Here is an 18851-nt window from a genome sequence, read left to right as displayed (position 1 = left end):
GATCAATATCCTATGAAATCCAAGCAGATTAGTCCATTTTTAGCTGGACTTTGAATACACTACTGAGTGTGTCACAAATTCTTAGTTGGCCCTTCTCTCTTTCTGGAACGGTTTAGGTCAAGGGCTAATCCATGGTGATAATAGAGGAATCTCTGGAGAAGAAATGTTGTCACTGCTTTTTTTTCTTAACATTGTCCCACCCTGTCATAAATATAAAGGGAAGGGTAACCACCTTTCTGTATACAGTGCTATAACATTCCTCCTGGCCAGAGGCAGAACTCTTTCACCTATAAAGAGTTAAGAAGCTAAGGTAACCTAGCTGGCACCTGACCCAAAATGACAAATGAGAGGACAAGATACTTTCAAATCTGGAATGGGGGGAACAAAGGATCTGACTGTCTGTGTGATGCTTTCGCAGGGAACAGATCAAGAATGCAGCCTCAAAACCCTGTTAGTTAGTAATCTAGCTAGAAATGCGTTAGATTTCCTTTTATTTAATGGCTGGTAAAATAAGTTGTGCTGAACAGAATGTATATTCCGGCTTTTGTAACCTAAGGGTTTGTCTAGAGGGATTCTCTATGTTTTGATTCTGATTACGCTGTAAGGTATTTACCATCCTGATTTTACAGAGGTGATTCTTTTACCTTTAACATTCTTCTTTTAAGAACCAGATTGATTTTTCATTGTTCTTAAGATCCAAGGATTTGGATCTGTGTTCACCTGTACAAATTGGTGAGGATTCTTATCAAGCCGCCCCCAGGAAAGGGGGTATAGGGTTTGGGGGGATATTTGGGGGGAAAGACATCTCCAAGTGGGCTCTTTCCCTGGTCTTTGTGTAAGAAGATTGGTGGTGGCAGCATAGGGTTCAAGGACAAGACAAAGTTTGTACCGCGGGGAAGTTTTAACCTAAGCTGGTAAGAATAAGCTTAGGGGGTCTTTCATGCAGGTCCCCACATCTGTACCCTAGAGTTCAGAGTGGGTAAGGAACCTTGATACACCCATCTCTACACACACATTCCCCTCTTTGTCTATAGCTTCATTTGTTATTATTTAAAACTGTTGGAAGCCTGGATTCCTGTTGTATTGCAGACTACAGTGAATTCTCATCGGTACAGGATTATAGATAGTTACACTTGAACCCTACCACTAAGGGTCAGGTAAAACAACAACAACAACCACCCCTCCCCATGTCTTTAGCAGAGGAAAAAAATGCTCAGACATGCCACAGAATTCCAGATGCTCCAATGTCAGCATAGAGACAAAAACAGAACTAGTTAAGATCAGACAAACTGATTTGAGCCTTTGCCAAAAGTTCACTTTGAATCCAAATTTTTGAAGTTAAAAAAAAGTGTTTTGGTCACTTGTTTCTTAGGGGGAGTGGGTGTGCACAAACAAGGAATTTATTGTTTAACTCTGGGAACTGGAAGTTGGGGATTTCAAGTTCTATTCCCACCTCTGTCACAGACATGCTGTGACTCCTTTGGGCCTCAGTTTCCCCATTCGCCAAATGGAGAAATTGCCTTTACTCACAAGGGACCGTTATTAGGATTACTTGTAAAATGCCTTCATATTCTCAAATGGAAAAGTCTTCATAGCACAGCCCTAGATTTTTAAAATATCGTTTCTCCTTCAGGAACTGCTTTATTTACAGGAACCCATCGCTGTTCAGTAGACTGCAGCCTACAGAATAATAGGTACTTTAAGAGGGAAAGGAGTGAGTAATACTATTCCCATGATATTTCTCATGAACTCAATAAATCTTACAGATCTTACTAGATTTCCAAACTATTTGCTTTCTCAACAAAAATGCCAAACTTTTCTGTTTCACACATCATTAAGTACTTCAGCCTTCATTAATCTATCATGAAATCCCAACATATTTTGTAAAACATGCTAAACTCAGTGCAACAGTTAATAAAAACTATAGAAAACTATTCTTTTGCTGTGATGGTTATCTTTAGATTCTCACATTCTGCTTTTTTAATTTAATGTAGCTGAATGTTTATTAGCACTAAATCCATCAAATAACTGTTTTTCCACAATGAGGAATACTTCCTGAGGCAAATCCTCGGCCTCACGTTCTCCTCAAGCGTTGATAACAATACTAATGTGTCATGTAATTTTCCATCCCCTCTGCTCAGTCTCTGAAGTCTCCCTCTTCCCTGTCCCCTTTCAGTTCTTACCAAATCCACCCCCTTCTTAATTTCTTACTGTCTTAACTGTTTCCCTGTCTGCAAGGCTTTTGGATAAACTGTGCATGTGGGAGAAGGGAAGGTAGTGGGATTGTACCAGTGACAATGACCCCTCCACTGGCTGGTGACATCACTTGACATGACCCATCTCCAGTGACCAAGCTAGATATCCCCACCAGCTTCCTCAGTCCCTTCTCCCAAGAAACCCCAGTTCTCTTATCCTCTTTTCCATCTCCCTCCTGCGGACCTACCCCTCCTCCACATGTCCAGCCCCTTCCCCAATAGCCATCCACTGATTCCAGAGCCTCTATTGCCATGACAAGGGTGCTTCAGAGCCCTGTATCTCCACCTAACTCCTGAGCCTCCATCTCCTCTGTACAGACGAGACTATTTATTGCCCAACTTTGTACATGAGGAGATGGGTCATGGAAGAAAAAAGGGGGAAAACAATCTGGGGTCCCCAGGCCCAGAGAATCCCCTTTACCTGAGCTAGCAGCCTCTCCTCCCCTGATAGCTCACCTTGTCCCCCTTCAAAGCTCCTCTTTATGATAGGGGCTGTGGGGGAAGCCACTCATCAAGAGGGAGATGCAGCTGCCTGATCCTGTGATAGATGGGGAAAACAACATTGGGGGAATAACCACTAGGTGAAGTCCCAAAGAGAGCAGCCAGGAGGAGAGGAAGCCCCTCCCTACCCACCAGGCATCTGGTGCCACTTTGGGGGGTCTACTGGGATAGCTCACCCAACTCCCATGCTTCTTATTACTTATTTAGCATCAAATCCTCCTCATTTCTCCCTCCAACAATCTCTACCTCTCTCTCTGAGAGTCACTGGAGTTTTGCTCCTCTACTTCCCTTCTCAGCTGTCTCCTCCCCAGTCCTACAGGAGGCTCTTTATTCTCGCTCAATACTGCTGTCCTCTGCCCACCTTCAATCTCTCCTGATATGCATGTACCAAGTTCCCATGTTTTCCCTCCCTTTGCAACTATTGTCTCCTGCCTTAACCAGGCCTCAACTGATTGGAACTGTATTGTTTTTAAAGAGGAGAATTGTGACTTTATTTATATCTGGCACAGTTAAAGAAGCATGCTGCTAAGCCTTTTTACCACAAACCTTCTCATAGTGCTTCCAAAAGCTCTCCCTCAGATTATTATTCTGAAAACCGAGGTCCATCTCTTGACACTGAAAGCTGAATTGCCTTTACAAAGTCCAAAGACACAAACCACTGCCTTTTAAAATCAAAATCTCTGTTAAAACATCTCTCTGGCATTGTTGGTATTAGGGAAACGTATAGCAACCAAAACATGTCCCACCTCACCTATCTCTAGCTATCTGACCCTGTACCCTCACCCCAGTTCCATTCCTCCCTCCTTCCCTGACTCTTGACCACTATTCCTTTCACTCATTTGCATCAATATCTTTACACAAGATGCCTCCAGCCCCCCATCATCCCCTTAGTAATAGCAAACCTGGTGTCTGAGTGCACCCCAATGGTGGTTAGTGTTCTCTTCCACACTATTGGCCTCAGCTCCTGAGAAGACCCAGGCAGTTCCTTGTGCTGCTGCCGAGTCTGTGCTACATTGACATCTGAAGCTGTCCCTGAGAGCCCAAGCGGTAAAATTCCACTCCTCCTACCTGTCTCCTCAGGTTTATTTTATTTTTTTAATGATTCTTTCCCTGCTACTTGGGAAATGCTTGTTCCCTAATCAAGGAGATTGGCCTCTATTTGATCATCTCCAACCCCACCCCTTCCTCCTCCACTTCCATTTGTTCTCTAGTTCATCCCAACCCCCACACTTTCCTCTGCCTCGTGCACCTCTATTGGGCACAGCCCTCAAACCAAGCTCTGTCTGAGTAATAATTGCCTTCCCCACTAGCCTCATTCCTTTGGCACTGTGAGCCAGTCTCCTCCGCCCACTACTTCTTCTGTCCTCTGCATCAGCTGCTATTGTTAGATCTCATGACTCAATTCCCCCCCACTGAGGGGGGGAAGGTGAGCAAGGGGCTTAACTTGTGCCCCTGTCCTCTTTCAGCACCCCCTGGTTTTGTTGCTGCTCCTGTTCCACTATGAAATTTGTTGCAACCACCCTGCCTAGCGATGCCTGTTCTTCTACCCCAAGTCCTGGGGCTGTTACTGCAGTACAGCCCTTCACCTTCTCTTGGGTCTCCTTCCGCAACCTTTCCAAACTACTAGTCCTTCTGCACCCCCTGTGACCTGGTCACAGGAGCCTTCTGGTTTACTGGTTGCAAGAACTAATCCCAGGGAAGCCCTTCTTCCACTCCCAGACTTGCAATACAAGCCCTTTCTCTGCTGCCCTAAACTGTTCTCCAATACTTCTTTCTTCCCTTTTCTTCTATATCCTTCTTCTTTTCCCCTCTCTTTGAATGAAAGCCTTCTAAAAGACAATCGGACCTTCTCTCAGGCATCTCTTCTGTAGAGCTGCAGAGCAACCACAGGCCCTCCTGACTCAGTAACCATCTCATACCTTTCATCTAAAACTGATGGGATCAGGCACCTAGTCTACCTGTGATAGATTCTGCTAAGGAGAATGAGCTGCTCATTTAAGTAGTTAATTACCTAGTTAATTAACTGAAGAGCACTCAATTAGCTAATGACAACATGGGCCTAATAAATGGTTATGAGGGCTCAGTCAGCAAATTCTTAGACAGAGGAAGCTCCTAAGGAGATGCATTCCTTATAGGAGCTGGGTAGGGAGCTTGTAAGAAAAGGAAATCTATGAAGGGCGCTTCTGAAGGGAAGAGGTTCTGAAAGGGGAGAAAGCTGAGAGTGCTAAGCACCTAGGAAAGACCTGACTTGAGCAGAAAGACTTTTTAGCAGGTGGATCAGATTGCAGAGGCAATACATGCTGCTCTGTAAACAAGTTGCAGTAGTTTTGACCTAAGTAGGGATCCTGTGTTCAGCAAAGGAACCCTTCATCTGGTGCTGGTAAGAGACTTGACTGCGGAAAGGGGTCCCTGGTCAAAAGGACTTTACGAATAAGGAGCTTGGAAGGAGGAGACAAATGGACTCAAGTGTGGTAGACAGACTAAAGATTTACTTGTCCTCCTTTTCCCACACTCTTTTCCCACCAGCTAGATACTGGGGTTGAGTCTTGCTTGTGTCCCATATTTGGCCTTTGGTTAAATAAAGTAGATTCATAGAGGGGGCACTATTCACTACATAAAAAGTTCATTGAACTTACTGAAAGCTCTTTAGGGAAACTGAGGTTTTTCTATAGTGGGTTGGCAGAGGGTGTGAAGGATAACAGGCTAGCCTTCACACAATGGGTCCCTCCAGGGCTGAGTGCCCTTTGTAACACCAATATCATTAGCTCACTTCAATTGGAGTGCAGGTTCATATATCTGAATTGTTAATATTGTAACAGGGCAAGTTTTGCTCTCAAACTGCTTAAAGCTAGTCTGCATCTGTTGTTAATTACACAGATGTAATATGTCGTAATCATAGCTCCATGGATGGCTGACAAAATTGTAGAGCTGTATCACACTACCTGCTTCCACTCCATGAGTATCCATTAGCAATACTGATATCTTTGCAAGTATTTCAATTGTAGACTTTAGAGATGACAGGCCTATTAGATTATCCAGTGGATTGTCTTCTAGTTCTGGATTGTCTTCAACAGTATTCTTTCTATTATATTGTTCAGTTTGAAGTTACTTAAGTCTTCTAAGCAGTGAAGCCTACACCACATTATATTTGGAAAGCTGCCACCCTGCCAGTGGAGTGACCAAAAAGGGAACTCTGCCTAAAGCTGAGAACTGTCACTTCCACTGCTGGGTTATTTTCTATGGGTGGGATTTTTCAAAAGCTCTTAACACAGCTCTAACTTTACTCCCATCCAAGTTAATGGTAAAGCTACCTTTGCTTTCAGTCAGAGCAGTTAGGCCAATGCTGATCACTCTAGAAAATCCTATTGCACATACATACTTACTCATGCCTTGTCCAGTATGTTTGAAGTGGTCAGGCTTACACCATTTCCCCAGGGAGACCATTCCAAAGTTAATTAGACTTCACTGGTAGAAGTTTGGCTTGCTACTCCACTCAAATTTCCCTCTTCTTCATTTGTTCCTATTAGTAGCCATTACAAAAGTGTAGAAACAGGTGCTATTCTGGAGTACCACCCAAACAAATTGCTTAAAAATCCTTCTGTCCATATTGACAAAGGTGAAATGTCCTTATTTTCATCAGGAAGCAACCTTTTAGTGACAATAATGGTACAGATTCATGGCCCTCAGCAAACCTGTAAAATGGAGGTGTTTTGTCACAATATAAAATACATTCTTTTTTCCAGTAAAGCATAATCTTTTTCTCATAGTAGAAAAGAGAGGGAGAAAAAAACAACCAATCAAACAAAAACTGCTCACAGTTAAAATTCCTTGTTTTCTACATATGAAAAAAAAAATTGTCAATTTTGAGGTACAAGTGCTACAAAATAAAACCCTACTCTCTTTGTTACATTGTGATTTCCTCCCCACTCCCCCATAAATGTGTCAGTTGGGAAGGTTTTGTTTTTCATCACAATACTGCTTGTCACTTATGTGCAATCTTCAAAAGTCTAACTTAATGTCTTTTTTTATTTGTCTTCTCCAGAAATGAATTTCTCTCCTGCAAGAATTCAAGATAGTTTAGTGATGTGGGAGCCAAACAAGCTGACATTCGATTGGATAGTCTGAACATCATGTAAGTTCAATGGGTTTATTTTAATGATGATCGCATATGAGTTTAGGCTAATGGGTGTGACTGGTTTCACCCAAAGAGCTAATGGATAGAGATTAAAAAAAAAAAAAAAGCATTTGGGTAATAGCAGCACCCAAAATAATATGAGAAATTCTGTCAGAGGTCAGGCCTTTCTGTTGCCTTTACTGTAATTTTGCCTTATACCTTATGGTTCACAGTCTCTTCTAGGTGAGATAAGCACAAAGAACACCTTGTAAATGAAAGCTGCAATTTTCCTTTAAAAGGAATTAAATTTAAAAGGTCCATCTGCAAGATGGACTCTCTTTGGAATCTTCCTTAATTATTCATTTTCTGTCTTCAGACTTAATTGAAGTCTTTGGGAATTGTTTTTCCTCAAGAATCAGGCCCATAGGTAAGATGAATTAGGGAACACATGGAGACAGCAAGCCATGAAACTTACCCTCTTCTTCTGGACCTCTATCAGTGCTGCTGATTTGTGTGCCAACTGAAACATGAATGTATCTCCATAACGTACTAGATTCATGGTGATCAATGGGAATTCTGTCTCTGCTGAGGATGCTGTCTCTTAGCCTGATTCATAAACATTAGTCTTCATCACATGCTACTATGCAATAGATAACCTCAGCTCAGGGAGAATCCATGAAAACACAGGCCAGGATTTAGGATAATTCATAAAACTAAGCACTAGAGAAAATTATACAGAGTCTGCCTGGCCAAAGTCTAGATAGACCTCGCTATTAATTCTCTTGCCCAAAAATAGCATCATCTTGACCTTTATGTAGCAGGAATGCTACAAACTAAGCTACAGAGCAGCAGCCAGTGATGTAAACTTTGATTAAACTTTTCAGCTCTGAGAAGATCCTAAGTAATATTAATAACCTTCTCAGGTGTAATGTACTAATACACCAGGGAAGGACAAAAGACCATTTATTCTAAGTCTCGTTGCAATGTGCACTAAGCACAGTCAGTCTGGAATAGTAAAATCATCTCTGATATTGCTGTTGGTGGGATTGCAATTCTTGATTTTTTCCCTGTATTTGTTGGACGTCACTGCCTAGAGCCCTTTTGGTCTGATATAGGTCCAGTGTAAGATTCCGGTGGAACACTCAGTTAGCTCTGTTTGGATTCTGCAAAAAAAAGTATCTGTGAAATTTCATTTGAATTTTGAATGATGGCTTGGTTCTACCAAAAAGAAAAGGAGTACTTGTGGTACCTTAGAGACTAACAAATTTATTAGAGCATAAGCTTTCGTGAGCTACAGCTCACTTCATCGGATGCGTGTAGCTCACGAAAGCTTATGCTCTAATAAATTTGTTAGTCTCTAAGGTGCCACAAGTACTCCTTTTCTTTTTGCAAATACAGACTAACACAGCTGCTACTCTGAAACTTGGTTCTACCATGTCCATACTCTTGTTTACCTCCCTCCTGCCCCCATTCCCATCAACACTATTCATAAACATTTGTGAGAACAGGTTTTGCTCACCCAAATACTTGGGAATTGGCTGTTTGTCCTGTAAATACCCAAATTATCATGACCGCAAAGGATTTTGTGCATAATCAAAAAGATTCACTGTTGTTTGATAGCTGCTGTTCACTGCTTATAATTCTTTATTAGTTATTCTTGTGCTTTAAAAGCTTCAGTGAGAGAGTAGAAATGATACTATGTGACTTAAATGACCAGTTACTATTCCAGAATAGTGAGTAGCCAAATTGTAAAGTTTTTAACAACCAATATGCTAAAATTTGTTCATAAACACGTTTCCAACAATTGAGTAGTAAATTAATTAGTACAAGTTGGTCTGTTCACAGATGACTTATGAAAAGAAATAAGGGCTAAATTCATTGAAGTTTTTTTGCAACCAGTCATTCAACTATCTGTCTGGTATCCAAATTCATCCCTTTAAGTAGGATATTGACGATATTTATAGTTTCATTCATGATAAATGCAAGATTAGATTGCAGAGGAAAACAAATATTTTCATGAGTCTGATCTGTACATCAAAATGTTTCTGTTCCAAAATGTGTTTAAAAGATCAGTGGTAATGTGGTTTAAGTTCAAAATATTCATTGTTTTGGAAAGAAAATAGATTTTCAAAACTTAGTATGTTCACTAAAAATGTCCTTACCATTTATTTTAAAAGTTAATATTTTAAAAACTTATTACAGTGCTGCTGTGTCAAACCCAGTACACTCTTGTTGTAGAATGAGTGAAACTGTCCATATAGCAATTTAAAAATAAAAATGAAACTACTGACTACACGATCTTGGGGTGGAGGGTTGAACAAGAAGTATCCCAATCCCCTTGCAGAGCTGCATGCAGTAGCAGTCCATTCATCCTCTGCCCTCTGGGCTGCACAGGGATTACTTGCTCTTGCTCCCCTTGGAGGAACAGAAGAACAAGGATGCAGAGATAAAGAGGGGCATGCCCCACTTCAGTATCAGAATACACAGCAGAGCCAGGGCACCAGTGGAAGCAAGCGTAATGGAGCACAGTTTTCACACCCTATACGCAAAATTTCTGCCTCTGGCGGCACATGTGGTTGTATTTGTGGTAGCTATAATCTAGCTAGTTCAACAAATAAAGATGTGAGGATGCAGAGGTGTGGGTTTCAGCACAGGCTGACCAGCACGTGTGTATCCAGAGGGGTCGGGCAGGATTGTGCAGTCCAGGCTGAAGCCTGTGTCGCTGTGTCCTCATGTCTGTTTTTTAGTGAGCTACCTAGAGTACAGCTAATGTGGATATGTCTATACAAACTGCAATGTAGACAAACTGTAAGTGAAGTCCAAAAAAAAAATACCCCAGTGTTGGGATTTTCAGAAACACCCTGCATTGACTTGTCTTTATTTCCAGCTAAATAAATGTTAAAACTTCCACTGACTTTTGGCAATGGCCTAACCCTGCTGCCATTGAGCATTTAAAAAATTCTTTCAGTTTTAATAATCTGGGTGGTGCTAGTGGGAACCAATATAAGGAATATCTTCAAATGGGTTTTTATATTGACAGTGTCATTTTAAATTGAATGCATTGAGAAGTGATGGCAGGAGGCTGTAAGAGAAATGGCTTCTAATTTAAAAACATCACATTCTGTATTGGTACATGATACACTACTATTTGCAATTTAATATAAAATGGACACAACACAAAGCACAGAAATGAGCAACAATATGTTTAAGGGGACCCATGCAAAAATAATCTCTGTTTACCGAGGCTCCAGCTTGCATGCAAAAATACAATTTAGCTGTGATAATGGAAATTACACTTCAATCAATAGGCTCTTTGCTATTAATCCATTTTTCCCCTTTTCCTCTGAAGAGCCCTTAATAATATGTTAGACAAATCATACTGTTTAAAAAGTCATTTGAAACAGAAGTGCCTTTAAATTCTTGCGATTCAGGCACGTATTTTGCAGGAATAACATGGTCTCTTGCTGTTAATATATGGATTCATACTCAGATATGGGCATTATCATCCTTTTTTTTTTTTTTTGGTCTGGTGGTTGTTATTATAAGCAATTGTTGCTGAAGATACAGCATGAAACACTTCATCCACTTGCCCCTTCCACAATCACACTTCCTAAATATCAGAGATGTAGCCAACAAGCAAAGGCTCTGGAGTTGAACTTCACCTATGACTGTTTGGACAGAATGCTTTTGGTTAGAGTGAGAAGATAAGCCAGGAGCTTGATACAACTTTTAAATTATCCCAAAATTCCAGAGTGCTCAGATCCCAGGAACTTGGTTTATCTTCATCTAAATAAAAAAAAAAAAACAAAGAATCCTACCTCTCTTGTACATTGGTTACTGAGGAAGGAAAGAGGCCATATTTTTATATCTTTCCTGTTGTGTATGTATCTCTTGTGACTTGTTTTCTGTCTACTATACTTTTCACTATAGTAAATGGAGAGAAGCAGCTGACATTTTGTGTTTTGATACATCCAGCTGCACCAGAAACACACACCAGCTCCCACAGAGAATTTGCTTTTCCTCTTTTGTTTCTTGTTTTCTTTAATTCTCACTTAGACTGAGGCTATATTGGCAGCTGTTACCATATTACCACTGAGTTACAGTTTGCATCCAGCCATCTCAAAGTACTATGTAAAGAATTGCTCTCCTCGCCCTCCTGAGGTAGATATTATTATTATTTGAGATACTTCCATATCCCTTTGCCTGTAAAGTCAGATGTCTTGTCAACCTCAAATCCAACTGTAAAGATCTCAGCGTGTGTGTGTGATTGGGGGGGAGTAAACAAGCTGGATTTGGAATGTTAGAGTAAATCTTGGGGAGATGGAGTAGTGATTAGGTGAGGTAGTCATAAATATACGATAAAGAGCATAAGCATTTGATAAATAAATTGAAGCATGCAATTGATTGCACGGGCATGTAGTAAATATATTACGAGTTTCTTCAGTTAATCTAATTGAAACCACCTCCATAAACAAGGTGGATGGGTGTATATATACACATAGCTGTATCTATATCTATAGAGAGTGAGTGTTCTGAATGGAAGCAGGAACTATGTGAAATGTCATGAGATCTCCAACCAAATATTGCAGAATTAAGTGGTTGGGGTAGTTCAGATAAACACTCCAGTTTCAGACACTTAGCAGAATGCAAACTCTGCATGAGATTTGCCAATGTTTGCAATAATGAACTCCACATTTGTAGTGTTTGTGCTTCTGAATTCCTGGCCGGGCTTGCCATTAGCTTTGACTTATGCTGTAACCTCTATCAAACACTGTAAAGACGAATGTAGCTGTTGTCACACTAAAGACATTTGAGATTAATCAAACCAGTTATGTGGTTTCAGACATTCTCACTGTTCCACAAAAAGAACCTGACAATGGATCACTTCCATTTGCTGAAATGTGTCTAAACCAATTTGGACAAGAGAATCATAGAGCTGCCACAAGCTGTCTCAGGGCAATAGTAGTAAAATACTTCAAATATCTCCTTGTCTAAGACTGGAAGTAGTTGATCTCAACATACCGGTAGTTTCTATTTAATCTGCAGCAAACTGTTTCAGTCAGGACACTGAGCTTCAGTTTGAGTGAACCGAGTATCAAAATAGTCACAAAAGGCATTTTTACATTGCCTTTACATTCAGAGTTTTTAAGCATATGGGGCTGAATGAACCATGAAGAAAAAAAGTAGGCCTGGCTAGAAAACAAGAATTCCAATCTCTGGAAAATGTTATGGTTTGATTTGTTTTCATTCCAGTGAGGAATTAAACTCAGACCATTTAAATGGTTTATGGGGGGAGCGGGATGGGGGGAAGGGAGGAAGAAAAAGATATGGGGTGGGGGAGGAAAGAGAGACCCACCTATTTCAGAATAGCCAATTGCTCCGTGGGTAGGCCCTCATCTGGCAAGTGGAAGACCCAGGTTCAGGCAGAGCCTGGGAGTCTCTCATTTCAGCTGAACACCTACCACCTAGCTATTATGTGATGGGGTCTCTCCCTCCTGGATCTGAGAGATTTTTATCAGAAGTGACACATTTCCACAAAAAGTTTCAGTTTTGACAAATTGATATTTTCTGACCCCAACAAGCTCTGTTCAAAAATTCCCTACTGGCTCTAGAAAAAACAGGGCAGGGGAGGAACTTTCTGAAGTCTTAAGATTCTAAACAATCAGACTTCATTTAAAAGTTTGGGTATCTATATGTCACCTGTTTTATACCCCTCTTCCACTTTAGGTACCTGTTCTGGGGTGTGTACCCCACACAAGCCCTAAAGGAGTTAATGTGGGCCTGAGGCCAATTAACATGCCTGGCAGTACCTGTGAGACAGAGAGCCAGGTGTAATGGATAACCAACTCCAGCTGTTGAGGGGCTAGATGTTGGTTATAAAGCCACATAGTTTGTAGCAGAAAGGGGGCTGCACAGAGAAAAAGTGTGTGTGTGCGCGCGCGCGCGCATGTGCGTGTGCGCGTTAGAGTAAGTCAGTCTGCAGCCATTATCGGGGGGCAGAATAGTGCACCTGAGAGACATCAAAGAGTATGAGGGAGTACATCTTTGATGGCAGCTACAGAATCCGTGGGCTGGAACCTACAGTAGAGGGAGGGCCTGGGTTCCCCTACCAGCCACCAAGGAAGGGGAGAGGAAACCATCTGAAGAGATATAAAGATAATGGAGCCCAGAGACTGATAGAAGACTTCCTGTAAGGTCATTGAATTATAGCTGGGTTGGACTCTGTCACGCCAGAAGGGGTGGACTAACGTGTGACTTGGCTGAAGGGTCAAGCTGTAGGAAGAGAGATCACAGCAGTGACGGAACAGCCATCAGTAGAGGGAGCTATATGAGGATACAGCTGCTATGTTATGCTTGGCCATGAGGAGGCTCTCCTGCAGTGAGTGGACCCCTCTACGCTACCAAAATGGTAGTGTGACTATACCTGGTAGGTCAATGCCAAATATAGGAACTAAACCTAGGAATCCTGTTTTGGTGCTCTGCAGGATTGATGCTCTCCAAATGCCTGATTTTCACACTGGCGTCAGAAGCTCTCCAAAACCTTTTTTAAAAAAATACAACACTTGTACAGTTGAAAATATGGTATAGACCATACAGTCTGGCCACAGCAAAATACACCTTTTGTCCAATAGAGAGTGCAGGTAGTCTTTTCTGCTTGTTTTGAGGGTGGTTTTTGTGCCTGTCTTTCACTGTAGGAAGTTCAGTCACAAACTGAAAGGAATCTTAAATTAATAAAGCAACTTGCCTAGGACCAGATATTCATCTTGTGTAAACCAGCGTAGTTGCAATCACTTCCATGGAACTATGGCAGTTTACATCAGTTGAGGATCTGGTCCTAAACATTGCTACTTTTTTGTGGGGAATCTTGCTGGGAACTATGAGAAGAACTCTCTGCTTGGTTTACTATATGCAGGTGTCTTCAAGAGGTGTATCCTCTTAATGCTATGAGGCATAGTACTAGCTATGTTGTCTGTGCTATGTTAGGTCCTGCTAAGGTTCATCACAATGAACTTGTGTGAAAAGCACTGTCCAAATCTGGATGCTCACTTCCACTGTGTGAGTGGAAGGAGAGGGATAGCTGAATAAAGAAGTTACTGTCTAATAACAGTCCTGCACTGCTGGAGGCCAGCCCTGAGCACAGAAGAGAAGGTTGTTCCCCATTGGTTTGCCATTCACTGCCACTGCTGCACTCCCTGGGTGATGTGCTCGAGTGCTGTGGGTGGTATAGTGGATTCATGTTTGATGTAAGTTTGTGGTTGGATCCAGAGTCTGAATATCTTGTGTTCCCCTATCCAATGCTTGCTCCTCAGTATTGCACAGTTGTTAGGACACTGACTAGACTGAGTCAGTGGCTCTGGGTTCTACTCTCAAATCTTTCACTGACTTATTGTGTGACCTTGGATAAATCAGTGTGTCTTAGTTTCCATGTCCATAAAAGGTGGGTTATAACCAGTATGAGACCTATAGATGAGAGAAGTGATATGTAAGTGCTAACAATTATAATTTACTTTTATGATTGTTGGACAGAATGGTAAGGATGGGAAAATGTCTTTTTTAAAAACAAAACACAAACTCTCCCCGCTTACTATAATACATTCAAAGTTATCTATCACCTTATCATGTTTGCACCTTCATTTCTCAAATTAAAGCATTCAGCTAGTATAGGCTAGAAGGAGTCAAAAATATAAACAGCAGGTCCGGATTTCCTACCCAAACAGATGCCCTTATTATCTGCCAAGCCAGGAGAGCTGTGCCTTTGCAAGTGTGTCCACATAGTGTTGTGAACAGGAAGCGACATGGAGGGCAAACATAGACAAACTTCTTTCTGGCTATACCATATTTATTATTAACTCCTTTAATTCCCAGTGTCCATATAACTCCTTGGGCATCTAAAAATACAGTGCAAGATAGCTTTGGGTGATATACTTGATTGCTCCTGACATGAGGTCTTCCTCCTTTACAACCTGCCACAGAGTTTGGACATGATTTTTCTGTTTTGCTTTACAGTCCTGTCATCTGATATCTGAATCATTCACAATGTGCAATGTCCTTTAATTTCAATAGACCTAACCAAGAGGCTCATAAACATACATACATAAAGCACCTGAGAGAGTTCATCTAGTCAAGTTATACAGTGGGCTGACCACTGTGTAGTTTAAGATGCTAGTTGGTACAACCCCAACTGGAGGGTGCTGCATTTGCACTGTTTAGATGAAGAAGACAGTTTGGTGTTCCAACTGTGATGTTTTGTTTTACTTAAAGAAATAACTACATGAAAAATAGTATCTTGAAAATTATTATGGATTTTTAAAAAATGCTTAACTGTTTTTTAGTGTCTTAGCCCCTGAGCCTGATGGCATTTTCTTTGTTACTGGAAGCATGTGCTCACAGCTGACATAAAACATTTCATATTATAATTTGTTCATCAAACAGCAGTGGGCTTGGCACTTTTCAAACAATTGAGACCTTATGGCTCCTAACCAAGGGTTTTACAATCTTGTCATGGTCTGTTTGATTCTTTCCAATTTGCCCAAGTGGCTGATATCAACACTGGAGCAGAAGAAGTAACTGCTGTCAGGTAGAGTAAGCAATCTTCTGTGTCCGTTCATATATCCTCTCAGACCACAGGATATAGTGTTTGGGGTCTGATTCCTCCAGCATCTGCTTGAGATCACATATCAGTTCATAGTATAAAGTGCTGCCATTAAGTCAAATGGGGTCATTACAGAACAGTGTTCTGCTTAAAGGTCCAAGATTGGGGAAGGCTGCTTCCTGAACCTTCTGATTGCTGCAGACAGCCAATGCATCAGCCCATCCTCCTGTTCAGTCCTCTGGGCAAAAGAGAGCTGTGTAGCTGCCCAGAGCATTTGCTTGTGTGCAGTGTTTGAGGAACAACCTCAAACCTAATAATGTTCATGTTTGGCTTATCTGTAAAGTGCCTTATCATGCAAACAACATCCTAAGGCGCTGAACGCTTTAAAAAGGATTATACATGAGCTCAGCTAAATGCAATATTAAAAAGAGAAAGAGAGTCTTCATCTTACCCTTTAAAAACATGGTAGCAAGTGAACATCGCTGACTGTAAGGAGTTCAGGTTGTTTTGCAGATAAAAAGGGCAAGCTGTGCAAAAAGCCCTGTTTACCAGTTGAACAACAAAGGTAGAACTTTGGAATAGCAAGTGACTGAGAACCCAAGGGAACTGTAACTGGCATAAGTTTAGGGTAGGAAGCCTATGAAATAGGACAATGCAAGGTCAATGGAGGTATTTCTGGGTAAGAATTAAGATTATACAATCAATATTTTGGCAAACTAGCACTGTAGCTCATTAAAAAAAAAACACATACACCAGAAAAATTATATGACCAGATGATGGATTAATGGACAGGAGCATGTCTGGCATGATTATCCCCTATGTTGGAGGTACAGAACTAGAACCATTTAAAGGGGTCTTCTAATCGTTCTCTGAGCTGACAAATAAGACCGTGAGGAAGTGGAGAATAATTTGCATGGAAATACAGCACAAACAACATTGTAAGAGTCAGGCTCTGGGCTCTCAGAGTGAGGCTTGTAGAGTGGGGCTCTTTTACTCAGGACACAGGACGTTGTTCTTCAAAATTAGAAGTTGATGGGGTAGAGCATGACTGGGATGTTTCTTCCCATGCTCAGGTTTGTTGGTACAAGACTGTTTCACAGGAGGAAGAGTCTTGGATTTTTTGGTTTTTGGGTTTGTTTGTTTTGAAAGTAGTGGCCTGATCTTCATAGGGCAGAAGCCAGGCCTGGCTTCTGAGGAGACAAGAAAGGCAAGTGCAGTCATTCTGGCTTTCTTGAGTGTGTCCCACCACCCCACCCCCAGGGGTTTCATCGCTAGGATTTTGTATGGTTTCTGAATGAAACGGAGTGGACATTTTTAGTGGAGAAGATAAACATTCCAGGAAGCTTTCCTGGCATTTTTTTTTTTTTTTTTTTGTCCTGAATAATGTCAACTAGTCAGTCCAAGAGAGGTTACTGAAAACTAGAAAACCTGACCTGCAAAGTAGGAGACTGGGGTCCGGATAGGATTTTACACATAATTGTTTTACTTTTGAAAAATATAAATATAAGAAAAGAGAGAGGGATTCAAAGCCATGCTGCTTTAATTGAATTTTTTTTAGTGTTTTATTTTTAGGAAATATTTGGTTAATTTCTATTCAATTTTTTTTATTTTGGAAAGAAGAAAGTGTTTTGGTTTTTTTTGTTTTTAAATCTATGGTTATGATTTTCCTCCTTGAATTATATAATAAAAATTGGCCTTCCAAAGGCTTGCACTCCCAGATTTCTTCAAGCATTTTTTAACATTACATTACATTACACAAAATATAAGCTATATTACCGGTGTATGTTTTCTTAAAAAACAAACAAAAAGAAAACCCAACAACCCTCAAATGTTTGCTTTACCTGGGATTTCAAGGAAAAGGGTGGATCAGTTCAAATTGAATTTCTGAAATGAACAAGGAATGAATGGAAGGTAAATGGTTACTGAAGTTTTAAAAATTATCAGCGAGCTTAAGAATTGGAAGAGTTTCTAAACTGATAATCACAGGGAAGGAAACCAGTCAATAGAAATAACTTTAGGAAAGCAGGAGATTTGCTGGGGCCACAGTCATTCTCTTGTTTTACAAAATTCTTATTGTTGTCCATGACACTTGACCATGATGCTGGGTTTCACTTACTCTCCATTAATTAGGCTATTGGTATAAATGCAATAGAGAGGGCAGTATATTTAGTGGTTAGAACAGGAGCCGAGAGTTAGAATTTTTATCCTATACTTGTTGTACTACTGACATGCTGTGTGACCATTTAACCTCTACTGTTCCTTGTTTTATCCTTTTATAACTTGGAAATAGTCATATAAATGTTGCAGAGCTGTTGTGAGAAAGGTTTGTGAAATGCTTAGATTTCCTTGGATGAAAGGTGCTATAGCAGGGATCGGCAACCTTTGGCATGTGGCCTGTCAGGGAAATCCACTGGCGGGCCGGGATGGTTTGTTTATCTGCTGCCTCTGCAGATTCGGCTGATCGCAGTTCGCTTCCCAAAGTCAATGGGGGCTGCGGGAAGCGACGTGGGCCGAGGGATGTGCTGGCCAGAGCCGTCCAGAGAAGCATTTTATAGTGGTCCTTTTGGACTTTGTAACCCCAGAAAGGGTGGACTAGATGGAGTTCTGATCAGAGGGCCAAGTTACCAGGAGAGACTATCGTAGAGTGAGCAGAAGGGGGCAATCAATGCCATGAGACACTTTTCCAAATCTAAACACAGAGGTGCAGTGGCAGTGAATGATAACCCTGTAACAGGACCCCATGAGACTGATTGGTGACTTCTTGTAAGGTTTTAGCTTGCATACAGGAACTTTTGTTGTTTGTTTTGTTTTTGTTTTTGTTTGTTTTATTATATTTTTTTTCTGAAATGCTTTTACCTTAAGAATAAATTTGCTTGCTTAGAAAGAGCTGTGTGGTAACTGATAACTGCTGGTAATACACCGGTCATAGCACTTGGTGAGAAAATAAACTACAGGCAGAGAGGCTGGCTGGGGATATTGCAATGTAAGGCAGGGAACTGTACAGCCTTAAAACCCTTGGTCAGGAAGTAGAGAGGTACAGGTCTCTACTCGAGAGGTGACAGCTCGGAGCTGGAAACCTTCAGTTGTTCCTTTGAGGGACCATGAAGCAGGAATACAGGTGCAGTTATCCTGAAACTGTGACAACTAGAGCATACAACCTAGTTACAATATTCATGAATTAAGACACTTTCCCTGCAGTGAATATTAGCCAACATTTTAGACCTGGAATGGTGCCAGCAATGATGAGACATATGTATGGTATGTTACAGTAACTCATTAGCAAATGGTGTTAATAACAAGCCTATTACCTTTGCAAGTACTCAGTCACCTTTACAGCATGTCAACCAGTGACACCATTTTAAAATCAACTGTTTCTAACAGTGGAAAA

General features: G+C 41.0%; 1 protein-coding gene across 3 annotated transcripts in view; it reads left to right on the top strand.

Moving 5' to 3' along the window:
• Positions 1-18851, top strand: part of LRRC4C (leucine rich repeat containing 4C) — a 1007170-nt gene that overhangs the window by 493047 nt on the left and 495272 nt on the right. For 2 of the 3 annotated variants that reach the window (XM_038407809.2, XM_038407817.2), the window contains one exon: positions 6799-6888. The gene's annotated coding sequence lies outside the window, so the exon portion shown is untranslated. Of the gene's footprint in view, positions 1-4859; positions 5223-6798; positions 6889-18851 lie in introns of those variants that run through there. The other variant, XM_043516293.1, reaches the window with a different exon arrangement.

This window comes from Dermochelys coriacea, chromosome 6 (genome assembly GCF_009764565.3).
Source record: "Dermochelys coriacea isolate rDerCor1 chromosome 6, rDerCor1.pri.v4, whole genome shotgun sequence".
NCBI classification, from domain to species: domain Eukaryota; kingdom Metazoa; phylum Chordata; order Testudines; family Dermochelyidae; genus Dermochelys; species Dermochelys coriacea.
The sequence above is the reverse complement of the archived record's forward strand: the minus strand, read 5'-3'. Positions and strand labels throughout refer to the sequence as shown.